The sequence below is a fragment of the Melospiza melodia genome, chromosome 1, assembly GCF_035770615.1.
Source record: "Melospiza melodia melodia isolate bMelMel2 chromosome 1, bMelMel2.pri, whole genome shotgun sequence".
Lineage (NCBI taxonomy): Eukaryota > Metazoa > Chordata > Aves > Passeriformes > Passerellidae > Melospiza > Melospiza melodia.
In genome coordinates, this window is record NC_086194.1 from 102,309,803 (window position 1) to 102,323,193 (window position 13,391).

The 13,391-nt window shown below is 37.1% G+C and overlaps 1 protein-coding gene across 5 annotated transcripts in view; it reads left to right on the forward strand.

Moving 5' to 3' along the window:
- The window catches only part of SEMA5A (semaphorin 5A), a 314,341-nt gene that overhangs the window by 61,421 nt on the left and 239,529 nt on the right, over positions 1–13,391 (forward strand). The window contains exon 1 of one of the 5 annotated variants that reach the window (XM_063162918.1): positions 1,764–1,782. The exons of the other annotated variants lie outside the window; for them this stretch is intronic. The gene's annotated coding sequence lies outside the window, so the exon portion shown is untranslated. Of the gene's footprint in view, positions 1–1,763; positions 1,783–13,391 lie in introns of those variants that run through there. 5 annotated transcript variants of the gene reach the window in all.

Consider the following 13,391-nt stretch of genomic DNA (forward strand, 5'->3'; position numbering starts at 1 on the left):
AGGAATTAGAACTTAGCAAAAAAGTGAAGCCTTTTAGATTCCTAAAGTATCTGTGATCTGTTCAATATATGAAACTGGAGAAAAATTAAACAAGGAATGGTTTTATGAGCTTTAATCTCAATAAAAATAATTTAAAAAATGAAAATTAAAAAAAGAAAAAAAGAAAAGAGGATGCGGGGAAAAAGCTATGAGATAACCAAGATAGTCAAGTTGGAATAATTTGTGTGTGGGTCTAGAATAAGTCTAGATAATATTGATGCAGAACCCAGTAAGGTCATTGCACATGCATCACAGATAAATTTGAATTGTAAATAAATGTTAGTTTCCAAGGCACTCTTGAGAAGTTTTAATCTTAAGTTAAATTTGTGTTGTCCAAGATGAAATTTCTGTGGTCATAATAAATTCCAAATCCTTCATGTTTTGTTAATGTGAAGAATCAGAACCCCCCCCCCCCCCCTTAACCCCTAAAAAAGAAAATGTACTTTGGTTGTTATTATTTGGGAAGTGAAGATATAAATGACAGTGAGCTGCTTTATCAATACTGCTGGTGATGGAAACGAGAGGGTGTGATTTGCTATATGAGGAATGACTGATCTTGTCTTTCCCACAAACAGTATGTGGGCTTTGGAAGTTGCCTTTTTGCAGGGCTAGTTCTTTCCCTGGTTTTACTCATACCACAGGAGCACAGTTTTCTAGAATCTGGTGTTGTGTTGATGTGATGTGGTATTGCAGACTTATGAAGATGGTTGTATTATTTCACAGCTCTATGCATTTCTCAAGTCTCCTATTACTGTTAGAAGAACTGGAATTGCTGTTTGTTTTGACTGGCAGGTAGTTGTATTAATAGGCTGATACTGCTGCAGATATTTAATGAAGAATATATTAATGGTTGATAACACTACAGTCATTGCTTTGAATTTTATAAGTATTAAGTAAATATTCACTGTTTAGTGCTAAATATTAAGGGAAAAATAGTGAAGCCTTGTGTTTTAAAAGAATTTCTCAATGAGGAGAAAATTTCTGTAGGTACTCTTTCAGTTGCATGGTGATGATAAATACTAAACATTTACTTCTTTTTACCCCAGTATCAGTTGCTTTATGCATATTTTTAAAAAAATACCTGCATAAAGATAATTAAAAATACATTGTACTTGCCCTGAGTTAGCTATGGAATGCTCTTTCTATTAGAAAATATTAGATGCTGAGCTAGTTTCATAAAATCAAATACTATAGGTATGTAGTTAAGTAACAGTGAGACAGATTTTTAAAAATGGAAATAGAAACAAGTTTAGTTTTCATATTAAATGCATCTCAGCAAATTTGTATTTTCTGTAATTATATAAATTGTTAGGTATTACTCATTTTTGGCTGTGTGCCTCATAAAAGCGTGCCTGTTCCTGTTTTTCATAATGCAAGCCAAGATGGGCAGTTTAGCAGGCAATCTCTAAGCTGACAGAATGCCAGCTTTATAAAGGAAAAACACTTCAAATGCATAAGTGATGAGCAGAACACTTTTTTACTGAAGCTGGGTGAGTTCAATGCATAGAAAATGCAAGTTGGAGATAACTGAGTAATATCTTTTTTTGTAACCTTTAAAGCAGCCATCACACTGAAAACTCTGTTACTGTGCTGAGAAGCAGCCCTGATGTGGCATTTGTTTTCACCTGCTGTACACTTAGAGTAGCAAGCCATCTGTGGCTTTTCGTGGTAGATGGTTGCACTGTCTTAGAAGGCACAGAGGAAATTTGTGCAGCTCTATCTCAGCTTAAAAGCACTAAAATGGTAAGTCATGAAGTTGCTGTCTTTTTAAATAGAAAAATCCCATTGAAACTGGAAATATTGTGAGCTGTCTTCTCCTACATGCACTTTTAATAAATATGTAACATTTATATTTCTTTGAGTTGCTTTATGGCAGGGAAGAACATTTATTTTGATAAATTAAAGTGGTTTATTTTATTTTAATATTTTTGATTTTTTTTTGTGTAGCTGTCAATGTTTTGTATGTAAATATTTTTACTATATAACACATATACAGCAAGTGAGTAGACATTGTTTTATGTAGGAAAAAAGTACTACAGAAACAGAGTTGTAAGATAAATTCTAGTGAAGATAAGCAGTGAGCTGGTTAGACTTTTACATTGCTTACTTGGTTCTTGAGGAGAAAGATAAAGAGGAAGGAAATATGCAAGTCCTTTGTTTCCTCTTTAGACAAAAAAAGTAGTGTTGTACAGAGGTATCAGATCATATTTTTATGTAAAAAATTATTTCCTGGAGACAGTCTTATAAATCTCCAAGCCTTGTAGTATTGTTTTGTTTCTTTGCTCTGAGGTACACAGAGAAGTTGTGTTGTCTGGCTTTCTTGATGTGTCCTTTTGGATGTGCCTGGCCTTGTGGCATTGTTAAAGCTGGGCACCTCAGTGTCCAGAGCAGCTGCCATCCATCCAGTCTTCCTTGGTGCCATTCCTTCCACAGCAGCCAGGTCTCAGCCTCTGTCTTTTCTTTTTTACCTTCTCTTAAGGGTGATCCTCTGTGACCCACCCAGACACATAATTTATTAGTTTATGAACTGTAACAGTTAAATGTCTGTGGTTTATAGGAGGTCATTCTCTCTGAGGTATTGCTTATTTCTGAATTACAGCTGGTCATTTCTAATTGCACAGGCCTGTTGTACTGCTCAGTGTGACTCCAGTTTCACAGGATGACCATGTCTTTTCCTAATATAAATCAGCTACATTAAATAGAATATTTTACTGAGCTTCTTGAAATCAGTAAAATGACTTAAATGCTTAGCACTGAATACAGAGTTGCTTTTCTTTCTGATGTTCTTGTGATGTTGTAGAATGCTTTTCATTGAGATAGGGATGAAGTTGTCTCTCTCTAATGAGTACTTAATTAATATGAAACCACTTCATCTTCATTGTTGTTGAGACTTTCTTTAATCATTGTGGTGTAACAGTAGAATAAATAGGAAATAATAAGTCTCATTTCTTGCTTAAAGGGATTTTGGATTTAAATTGAAAAAAAGAATGATAGTCTTTATATGAAGAATCTCTTGCTTGTTTTTGTTTTTCCTCTTTTAAGGATTTGCACTAATTTACTAGGAATTTTAATGTAGGAAGGCAGGGTCTGGCAAGTGTGTAAAGCACGATACTTCTTTTTATTCTGATGATTTTATTGTTGTGTTTTCTTGCCATGTGCAGCTTAAGTTTTATTTATATTATGCATCTTTTCATCCACAATCCAAACATGTATTTATGGTGTTCTGCTTTCATGAAAAGTGAACCTTTTCATCTTATACGACTGTATCTCCTTAAAGATCTTATCTTTTAACATAAACAAATAAAATAGATTGCCAGTATTTCCTGGGTTCCACACTTCTGATGGTGACTGAAGCCAGTCTGCTGTTTTCCTGTGATTTCCCTTCTGACATATATTGCTTACATTGGGTTACTTACACTTAATGGATTTCTCACCTTGCACTCAATTGCATTGACATAGATCCATGGAAACAATTTATTTTCTGCATGGGCATGCTCACTATAAATATTAATGCAGCGTTTTATGAAGAATATTTTATTATTTAATATTTTATTTTGTGGTAATTATCATAAGAATTGGTCTCTGTCACATTTGTGCCCTCAAGCAGAGGAAAAAAGGGAGATGTTTAATAATGGAGAGCTGTAATGAGAACTGCTCTGTCAACCATAGAGGAAGCCTGGGACAAGGCAAAATGTTTCTACCTTTCTACCTTAAAACGATGGATGGTGAATTGAAGGGAGTACTCAGGAAAAGTGGAACAAATCTGTCTTATGTTGTGAACAACTGTGCTCTTGCAAGTTTGTTTTAAGGCATCAGCAAATTAGAGTTTAGAGTAGAGCAAAAACAGATGCTGATCTGCAGCTTCTCTGAAGAGAGATGGAGTGGGAGGAAGGCCTGGTGATAAATTAGCAGCAGGGGCTGGTTGAAAAGGCAGGTTGGAGGTAAAACTGGCAGTAGGTTTGGGGAAAAGATGTGCTAGGAAAATGCTTGTTTACAGTCATGTACCTGAATGTGTAAGAGCAGGCCACAGCTGCATTTCCCAGCTGTGAAAGATGGTGTGATAATTTCACTTTGCATTTCACCTCTCAAGCATATTTGGCATGGATATCAAGGATCAGACTTTGGAAAATGTGTGTACATTAGATAAAAGGCCTTCAGTGCTTTGAGTATTTCAGCATGAGAGAATTGCCTGCATGCAATGTTGCTGACCCTGATGTCTGTCATGACTGTAATCTGCAAAAGCCTCCAGCACATCAAAATATCGAGTGGCTTTGGCAACTGCCCTATTTGTGAAAAGCACATGTTGCACTTTTTGCTCACCTGCTGTGTAAATGTAGTGGAGATGAGAGGGGAGAGGGTGCTTTAGAAAAGACACTGCTGAGGTAAGAAGTTACTCGCTACTGCATTCTGAAAGAGGAACATCCTTGCCCCTTGGAAAAACCCCCAGGCTTACAAAATATTTTGAAAGTTTAAAGAATTCTAGTGCATTTAGACAATTATGCCTTCAGCACTCACAGTCCTCTGGGAAATTGTTTTATTTCTTTGGGAATTTTCCTACAAGGTAATAAAGTAATTGTTTCACAAAACATGGCTAGATAAACTTTTCTATGTTTTCAGTGTGGATTCAGCTATAGGCTTTTGTCATTTAGGAGTATTCACATTTATGCACCTTTTTCACTTTGCTTTTTAAAGCCTTTTCTACTGTTGTATGCAAGAAGCAAACATAAAAATTGTGTAAGCCAGGAATTCTGTTTATATAATCTGTACGAAGAAAATGATAGAGCTTTTTAAACCAGTGGGGTGTTTTTAGAGTAAAAAATTGAGTTGTAAGCCTGTGTGCTTTTGTTATTACAGCTGGGTCAGTTTAAGCTTGTTTTTGACCTTAGGTTCCCTTGTTCCCTCTAACCTTTTGGAGGCCTCAGAGCTCTCTCAGTTCATGGGAAGTCTGGCAGAGAGGAAGAGGACACTGGCAATGTTTGGACAAGCACTCTGAGTATTTCTAGATACCCAACTGTCACAAATTGTTCTTCTTCGTATACTTAGGAGGAGACAAGCTCCAGTAATTTTTGCTAAATGTTGTATTTCCCCTCCCTTTTTTTCAGTTTTACCTTTTTAACAGGAAGTAAGTTGTGAAGTTGTGTTTTGCTTCAAGTACCCTTCTGCTGGTTCTGTTTCAGCTGGTGAAGTGATGGACTATTGATGACTGTGACCGGTGCTTAGAAAAAGTTTTAAACCATTAAACAGTTGCTCTTTCCAGCCATTTTGCTGGAGAGTTTAACTTTTTCAAAATCCATCTTGGAAAGCTTGTGTTCATGTCAGGAAAAGAGCAGCTTCTTCTATAGCCTCTGTGTAGTATGCCAACAGCTGCAACTGATATAAAACAAAGGTTCATCAAGTCCAACAAGGTTTATTCTAAACAGGCTTTGAGAGTAAGAAAAGCATTTCAGGCACATCAGAGATGAAGATTCTGTCCCACCATCATGTATCTGGAAGCTGAGGGAATTGCAACTAATGATCAGGCCTTCTGCAAAAGAGAGTGCAAAGGAGTAATTGCTGGTGTTTTTCCTTGTGTTCAGCATGGCATTTTTGCACTGCATTTGCAGTCTGAGGACTACTAGCTGGGAAAATAACAGATCAAACACAGAGCATACAGTGGTCCTTGTCCTTAGGCCATTGTTTTTTCATGGGTTTGGTGGCATCAGTGTTTTTGTACTCAGATCTCAGTCAATTGTGATTGGTGACTGCTACTTTGCAAGTGAAGTACTTTAAACATCCTGATGGTGATGTGATTAATCGATTATCATTCTTACAGGCTTAATTTTGGGGTTATTTTTGGAGGAGTGTTTTTTCTGTTTGTTTTGTTTTTTTTTTTAGTGCTTGGTACAGAGATAGTGGCCTCTTTTTTGCAGTATTTGCTTCTTGCAATTAAAACAAACTGTTCTCTATTCTGGTTAACACCTTGAACATGGTCCCATTTTGTTGGCTATTGTTGTTTCTGTTGTCCCTCCATTCTTATCTTCAGGTTCCAGATTGTTCTGAATCATGGCTGTGACTTTCATATTTTTCCACTTTTCTCTGAATGTGTACTCTTTATTGACAGCAGTTTTCATTGAAGAGTTCATAGTGTTCAGTTCTTCACGAGGAAGGGACTCTAATTTGCCCAGTACAGGAACAGAAGGCAATTGTCCTGTGGAGTGACTTTGTTCCTTGACTCTGAACGCATCTCAGATTCTGAACTTCAGTATCCTGGTAGCATCCTAGATGAGGATGAAGTAGTGTCTCTGGAGATCTATTCTATTTTAGAAGCCAAAAAGAAACTGCAGTGTGTGTATGCCTGGATATTAGAAAACTGAGGTTTTCTAAAATATTGCCTTGGGACTTCTGCTGTTGCCTTTCTTTTATATGTATGCTACAGCATTTTATTTTTAAATGAAAAATGTTTCTTAGTGAGAGTTCACAACTAAACTATATGTGATGCTCGTGACTAGGGATAAAAGTCAAGGCAATTTTCTAGCAGCTGACTTTTCCCCACTGCTTTATAATAAAATATTTAAAGATTTGTAATGATTTGGATGACCATGATAAGTGATTCTGTTATTGCTGTGTATTTTATATATGTACATATGTGTTCTAAGAATACTTCAATTTTAAGGGTGATGGGAGATGAAGTTGGAAATAGTACCTACAAATTTCTTCTGTTTAAGTGTAGATTACCTGTTCAAGCATGCACAAGTACAATTAAATGGTTATCTCTTGTGTTTAGGATTGGTGGTGATGGTTTTGCTTGTGCTTTCTTTTGCTTATCTGCTCCTTAGTATTAAAGTTGATGTTCTAGGAAAGGGAAGTACAGGGCAACAAAAAAGGGAACCTGACATCCATAGAAATAATTGTAAATATTGTCTCCTTTTTGTAGCTGGACGTGACTAGGTTTTCTTAGGACTTTAGTGAGAGTTTAGTAAAAAAAAATGGTTTATTTAAAATAGATGCTTGATTGGATTAAGGGATGATTTTTATCAAGTTTCATATTTGTTGTATTTTAAACATATTTTTCCTTTTGTTCAGTTTAATAATCCATGATGTAGAATTTCTTAGAGCTGTTTTGTAGAACTAAGTTATTTGGTTTCTTTTAATGAAAAACCACGAGGGCACTCAAAGCTTGTCATCTGCAGAGTGAGGTACTAGCATTTTAAATTAGGTTTTAATTTAAGTGTGTGCCAGAGAAAACTCTTTCAAAATATGGCAGATGATGTATTTAAAAAGAATTTCAGAGGAATTGCAGTGCTGTTTGAAGTATAATTTCACCAACCTCGCTATTCAGAAAAGTGTTTGAGAACTCCATGAGACTACTTTGTTTTTGTTGCTCTTTGAAATGAGAAGCTAACGGGATAACTCAAGATAAGTAATGAAGAATTACATTGTAAAATTAGATAATTAACAGAGAAGGCAATAAAACTCTGAAAAACTTTGAAGTGTGGGCCATTTGCTACTTTTACCACATGTCTGAAGTTCTAGTAGACCAAAGCCTGCAGTTAATACCAAAACAGAATCAATGCTGCAGTGTGTCTTTGAGCAGAAGTATTAGTTCTGTGGAGGTGGAAGGACATCCAGTATTCAGTAAATATAAAGAATTTTGCATCTTGGTCACTTTTCTTGAGGATCAGTTATAATTATTGCCTTGCAAACAAGAGTTTAACCATATCTTGATGTAAGTCTGGAACCCATTTTGAGGGCTGGAGAAGCAATTGAAATGATGTAACTTTTCTGAACTGAGCAAGCTGTCAAATCCATCCAGAGGTGTTGTGTGATAGTTCTCCCTTCATGTCTCAAGACTAATTTGTTTCAGAGGATCTTATTGCATTTTGTTATATATATAAAGAGAACCATTTTGTGATACAGTTGATTTAAAATAGGCATGTCCAGGAAGAAAGGCAGAGCAGATGAATGCTCTTCTGCTGTAGGATGAAATTATTGGAAATGTTGGATCCATTAAAAATTTAGTTCCCTCACTAGCTCTCTCAGTATTTTAAGGGTGAGCTTCATCCTGCACTGTCAGTATTTCTTATGAGATGGACTACTCCTCATTAGTCCTTTGGGAATATTTACAGGTATTCAAAGGCCGAAACTGGAATTGAATCACTTCCAGTCCTGTTTATTTGGTGTTTTGTGGAGACCAGTGGGAGTGCTTACAGCAATCTGCATGAAATTTCTACCACGGTTGCTACTCTCCAACTCTCCCCATTCCTTTGCCATTAAGGGGATATCTCTGGCATCTTTAGGGAATCTTTTTTCCTCAAGGAGGTAGATCACACGTCACAAGTAGTATGTCTGTAAAAACAAATTGAAAGAAAGTAAAAGCTACTCCCCTTGGTTATGCTGTTGCAAATGAAGGTGGTTCTTCTGAGGCAATTTTAGTAGAGTACATCCTAAAAAAGGGGTGCTAAACTTAGGGTTTTTTTCTGACTTGTTCCAATTTTTCTACCTTTGACTCTTTTACACAGAGGCAAGTAAAAGAGCAAAATTTCCTTGACGGAAAACTAATGCAGAATGGGAGAAAATACCTGAAGAAATTGTGTTCCTGTGCAGTATACAGTACACACAGTTAGCAGGACTAGGTGGTTAACTAGCAAGGTTTTAGACAGGTCTCCTCACAAGATTTCCACTCTGCAGTTTGGGAAGTCAGAACTTAAGTGCTCTGAGCAGCTTTTATTGATGTTGCATCCCATTGTACTGATAAGATGCCTTGAAAATAAGCTTTGCTAATTTTGCCATATTGCTATCAAAAGACTTTGACGTTTCTAAAAGTGTCACTGAACAGGATACAGGGAAGATATTATGATAACTATAATTTTCTTCTTGAGCTTCCCCTTATTAATTTTAGCTTTTATTTAGAAAACTGGTTTTAACATGCAAACCGCAAGCCAAGCTCAGAACCTGAGAAAAAATCAGCAGTCCCGGTGATAAATCTTACAATAATAATGTTACAATTTGAAGTAAATTCTACTGTACCTAAAAACGAAAAAAAAAAAAAAAAAGGAAACCATACTGCACATAGGCTACCCATCCATAACTACTTTCTGTAGTGACTTTTTTGACTTACAGATGTTTCAAGATATGCAGAAATGGGTCATGAATTGGGACATTTTTAGGAAATGGCAAATAGCCCTGCCTCCTGTGGCAGTTTTAAGCATGTAAGAATGTCTAAACAAGAAAGAGATTCTTGGTGCTGAGTTTATTAACCTCCCACTTGATGACTTCTCTTATCCTTTCCATTTCAGTATTAGTTTTGATTTCCTTCAGTTACTGAATCGTGATTTCCCTCTCTTCTCTGCCTTAATTCTTGCCTCTCAAGTGGACTCTGCTTTTGTGTTTTCAGACAATCCATTTCTTTCCCACTAGTGCTCTATATATAAAAATGAGGTATTTTCTTGACTACCTGATGAAAAAGTAGGTGATCCTTATACTTTGTGAAATAGGAAGGCAGTCTGTAACCTAAAACTGGTTTATCAGGAAATGTTTATTGGAGTCTTTTGTTCTTAGTATTTTTCTGTGCTGCCCTTCAGTGGATAGGAGGAATTACTGAGCTACAGGAGGGTTGGTACTGCTTTGTGATTTGTGCCTATAAGCTGCATTCTAACAGCTGCATATCACCAGCTTGCCATAACAAGATGTGCATAATAAAGTAAAAGCAGAGTGTTCATCTTTTATTTTTCCCTGATGCTTGGTCTCTGCCTTGAGAGCTGCCCTGTGCTGCATCCCCAACCACTTTGACTGTCTGATTTGCTCTACAAAATTTGAGACTTTAACCATTAAGTATGAGGCCCATAGGTGTTCTGGGGAACAGCATGTTCCAACAAGGAAATAGAAAAACCTTCCCCATTTTTTCCCAGTATTTCCCAGTAGTAGCACACAAAGCAGTGCAAAAGATCTGTTTCTGGGTGGAGAAAATATTCTTCAAATGCTGCATCTGAACTGTGACCTTAAGAGGATTTTTGGATAATGGAGAGGGACTGTAATGTAGGTTAAAACTGTATAAAGTATTATGTTTTTCTGAATTTGGTGCCTAATTTTGGGCAGCTGGGGAGGTGTATTTGATCTCTCAAAGACCAAGTTCTCCAGATGTAACACAGTTAAGAATATGACTTGAATCTTAATAGAGGAAATATATGAAGAAAACTCTTTGCACAGAAATGTGTGGACACAAACAAAAGCAAAAGGCATCTTTTAGCTTTTTTTTTTGACTGGCAGTGGAGGGTAACAATAAACTGATTTTTAGGTTTTTTTTCCACCACCAAGAAAGGAGAAGGGTATGAGAAATTACCCGAACTGAAGGGGGGGGGGGTATTGCTTTTTTTATTTTTTTCCTAATAGATTGATTTTGGTGAACAAAAGAAGAAAAGACTCTTCTATTAGCAGTAAAACGTAGTCCTCAGACCAGTTAAAACAGTTGCATAATTTTAAGTTGATTAAGACAGAGCAGGGCAAAGAAGCTTCTACCAGAGCATCTGCTGAGCGCCCTGCTAGGATGCTCAGTTTCAGTAAGTCAAGGTTGCATATCTGAAAAGAAATGTTCCCTTTGCATTAGGTCCTTTTTCCTGTGGCTAAAAGGAAAAAGAATTTTAAGTTAGAGTTTTGTTTAACTGGAGCCTTTACTATTGCTCAGAGTTTCTGAGTGAGAGAACCAGAGGGGCCTCCTGGTTCGCAAAATGATGTGCACTTCTGGGCCAGCACTGACTGTGTGGTGTCATGATAGCAGAATGTCTCCCACATGCTTACACATTTTTGTTCAATTTTGTCTCATCTGTGGTGATGGTAAGGTAATACAATTTTTTTTCAAAATGTTATGTGTTTTTTAAAGTCCTATTACTTCAATGTTATACTGTTAAAATCCCATTTTAACGTGTTTATATGGGAAAGTGTAGTACACCCTTCTGTGTGGTCTGATTTTCATTTGTGATCTTTGTGTATCAATGTTGCCTCCAGCGCGATGTAATGTGAGAGCCAAATTAATTTGTTTTGGAGAAATTCAGACCTTGGGGTAGAAAGTGAGAAAATAAGTTGTGGGTAAAAGCACTGCCAATTGCAGCCTGGGCACCAGCTATATGTATTTAGTCTGTGGAAGAGTTTGAAGGTTTTCTTAGACTAAGTGTGATTATCTCACAAATTTATCTGCGGTGCAGCTTCTCTTTGCTTTGTTGCATTGTTTCAAGTTATCTTACCTTTGAAAGATGATGAGAACTTTGGAATATGGCAGCTTTTCCAGCAGCATTGTTGGTATTTCTGGAGGGAGTACCAGTCTTAAAATGATGATTTCCATATGAAGTTTGGGTGTGTCTTTGATGTTTCTTCTGCTTGTTTTTACTATTTATTTCCTGTAGTCATTCTAGGAAAATTTTAGTGGCTTGCTCTGATGCAGGTGTTCTAAAAAATATCTTTCCTCATATATAATTACAAGAGATCAGGAACAATGGAAGCATACAAATCCTTGCAGATAAATTTAAATAGGACATGCATCCTACTACTCTGTACTAGTAAGCAAAATCTTTGTTTCACAATTCAGATTCTTGGACATTCCTAATGGTGTTTCAAATAGGAGTTTCCTGGTTTTTGGTGAGTTTACTGCAGTTAGTTGTATGTGTATTACTGATTCATGCAATTGCATTGTGAATCAACATCAGAATTGTAAGTGTTGCTTGGTGAGTTGTCAAAGATAATGAGAGCCCATACCTGATACTGAAGTTAACGCTGCATTTTAATAAACGTGCCTCAGGACAATGTGCCTGTGCCTCTGTTTACTCTCCTGCACAAGTTCTCCCAAAGCTTGAGTACCAAAACTCCAGATGAACCCCAGCTCCAGCTACCAAAATCTCCTGCTGTCTTTTGTGTTATATTTTTGTATGAAAATGGAATCTCAAACAAACTTGAAATACAGTAACCAACATCAGATGCAGGTGTTCTTTCTCAGCTGCCTGAGGTGAATGCAGAATCCTGTACTTCATGCTCTACTTAGTGTGGATGTAATAAGTTAATTGAAAATAAGTATAAATTCTCTGGATTGGAGATACAGGAGGAAGGAGAGCTGTGAAAGGAAGTTCACTGTGGGCACAGTGCTGGGAAGTTCTGCTGTTTTAATCCTAGTGCACAGCAAAGCATGGAAGGTGTTTGCTTTCAGCGATGGCTTATGATGAGCTAGGCATTGTAATCACAGTCTTGACAGGGATCCTGCTTGTATATTAAAACTCATCTTCCTTAATCTTGTTAGTACCAAACACAAGAAAAAAAATCTGTTGAGGAGCCTGGAAATTGTGTGTGTCCTCCCTGGGATGGTGCCCAGGACTGAAGTGTTTACCTCTTTCTATTTGCTTAGCCTGAGGCATTTGTGATTGCTTCAGCACGGTGAGCAGCCAGGGAGATGAGATGGGAGCTTGCCTGCGTGTTGGGTGGCAAAGGGAGGGATAGGCTGCTAGAAGAAAGCATTGCATGTTTTCATTGCTGATGGGGAAAACATTTGGCCCTGGGTAAGAGCATTTTAGATGAGGCTTGGAATATGTCCACATCACAACAACCATATTTTTGCTATCTCTACAGTCACCTAAAAAAAATGAACCCTAAACCCCACAGCATTCAACTTCATGCTGGAGAGAGTAGAAGAGCTAAGAATCTTGCTGGGGAAGCAGGGAGCATCTATCACTTTGGGATTTATCGTACCAGATGGAGTGTGCTGTGTGTTCTGGCTCCAGTGATGGATATGTTAAGTTTTGTCTTTCTCTCATGCATGCTGAGATGGAAGAAGGGAATGCATCCATCACTGAAGGAGAACAATCAAAGCAGAAAAAAAAATAGCACAGAATATGAAAGCACGGTAGACAAAGAAACTGTTGCTACTTCTCTCTCTTGTATCATAAATGATTTCAGTACATTTGGGCTGGGAGCCTAAATGGTATAAACTTTGTTGATGAGTTGTACCAACCAATGTACATGCACGCTCCCCTCCCACCCCAGCCCCCCTTCCCACAAGGTTTAAGAAGTCTCCCCCCATTTGGAAAAGTAGATTGCAAGTCAATTTCTTCCCTGATACATAACGAATAAAATTTATAGACTTACCTAGGATTTAATATGATCTCCTGTACTTAAAATGGAATGGATATGATTTCTTTAAATAATTTTGGAACACTTAGACTGACAAAGTGGATAAGCCAGCTTTTGGAATAAACTGGCGTGTAAAAACTGGCAAAGTTTTTAAACACTGTGCATTGTAATTGCATTTTGTTGGGATATTATTACTTCAGCTGCACAATTATGGGAGTCTGCTGCGTATTAGCAGACACTTTTCCAATAACCTCAGGCTATATGCA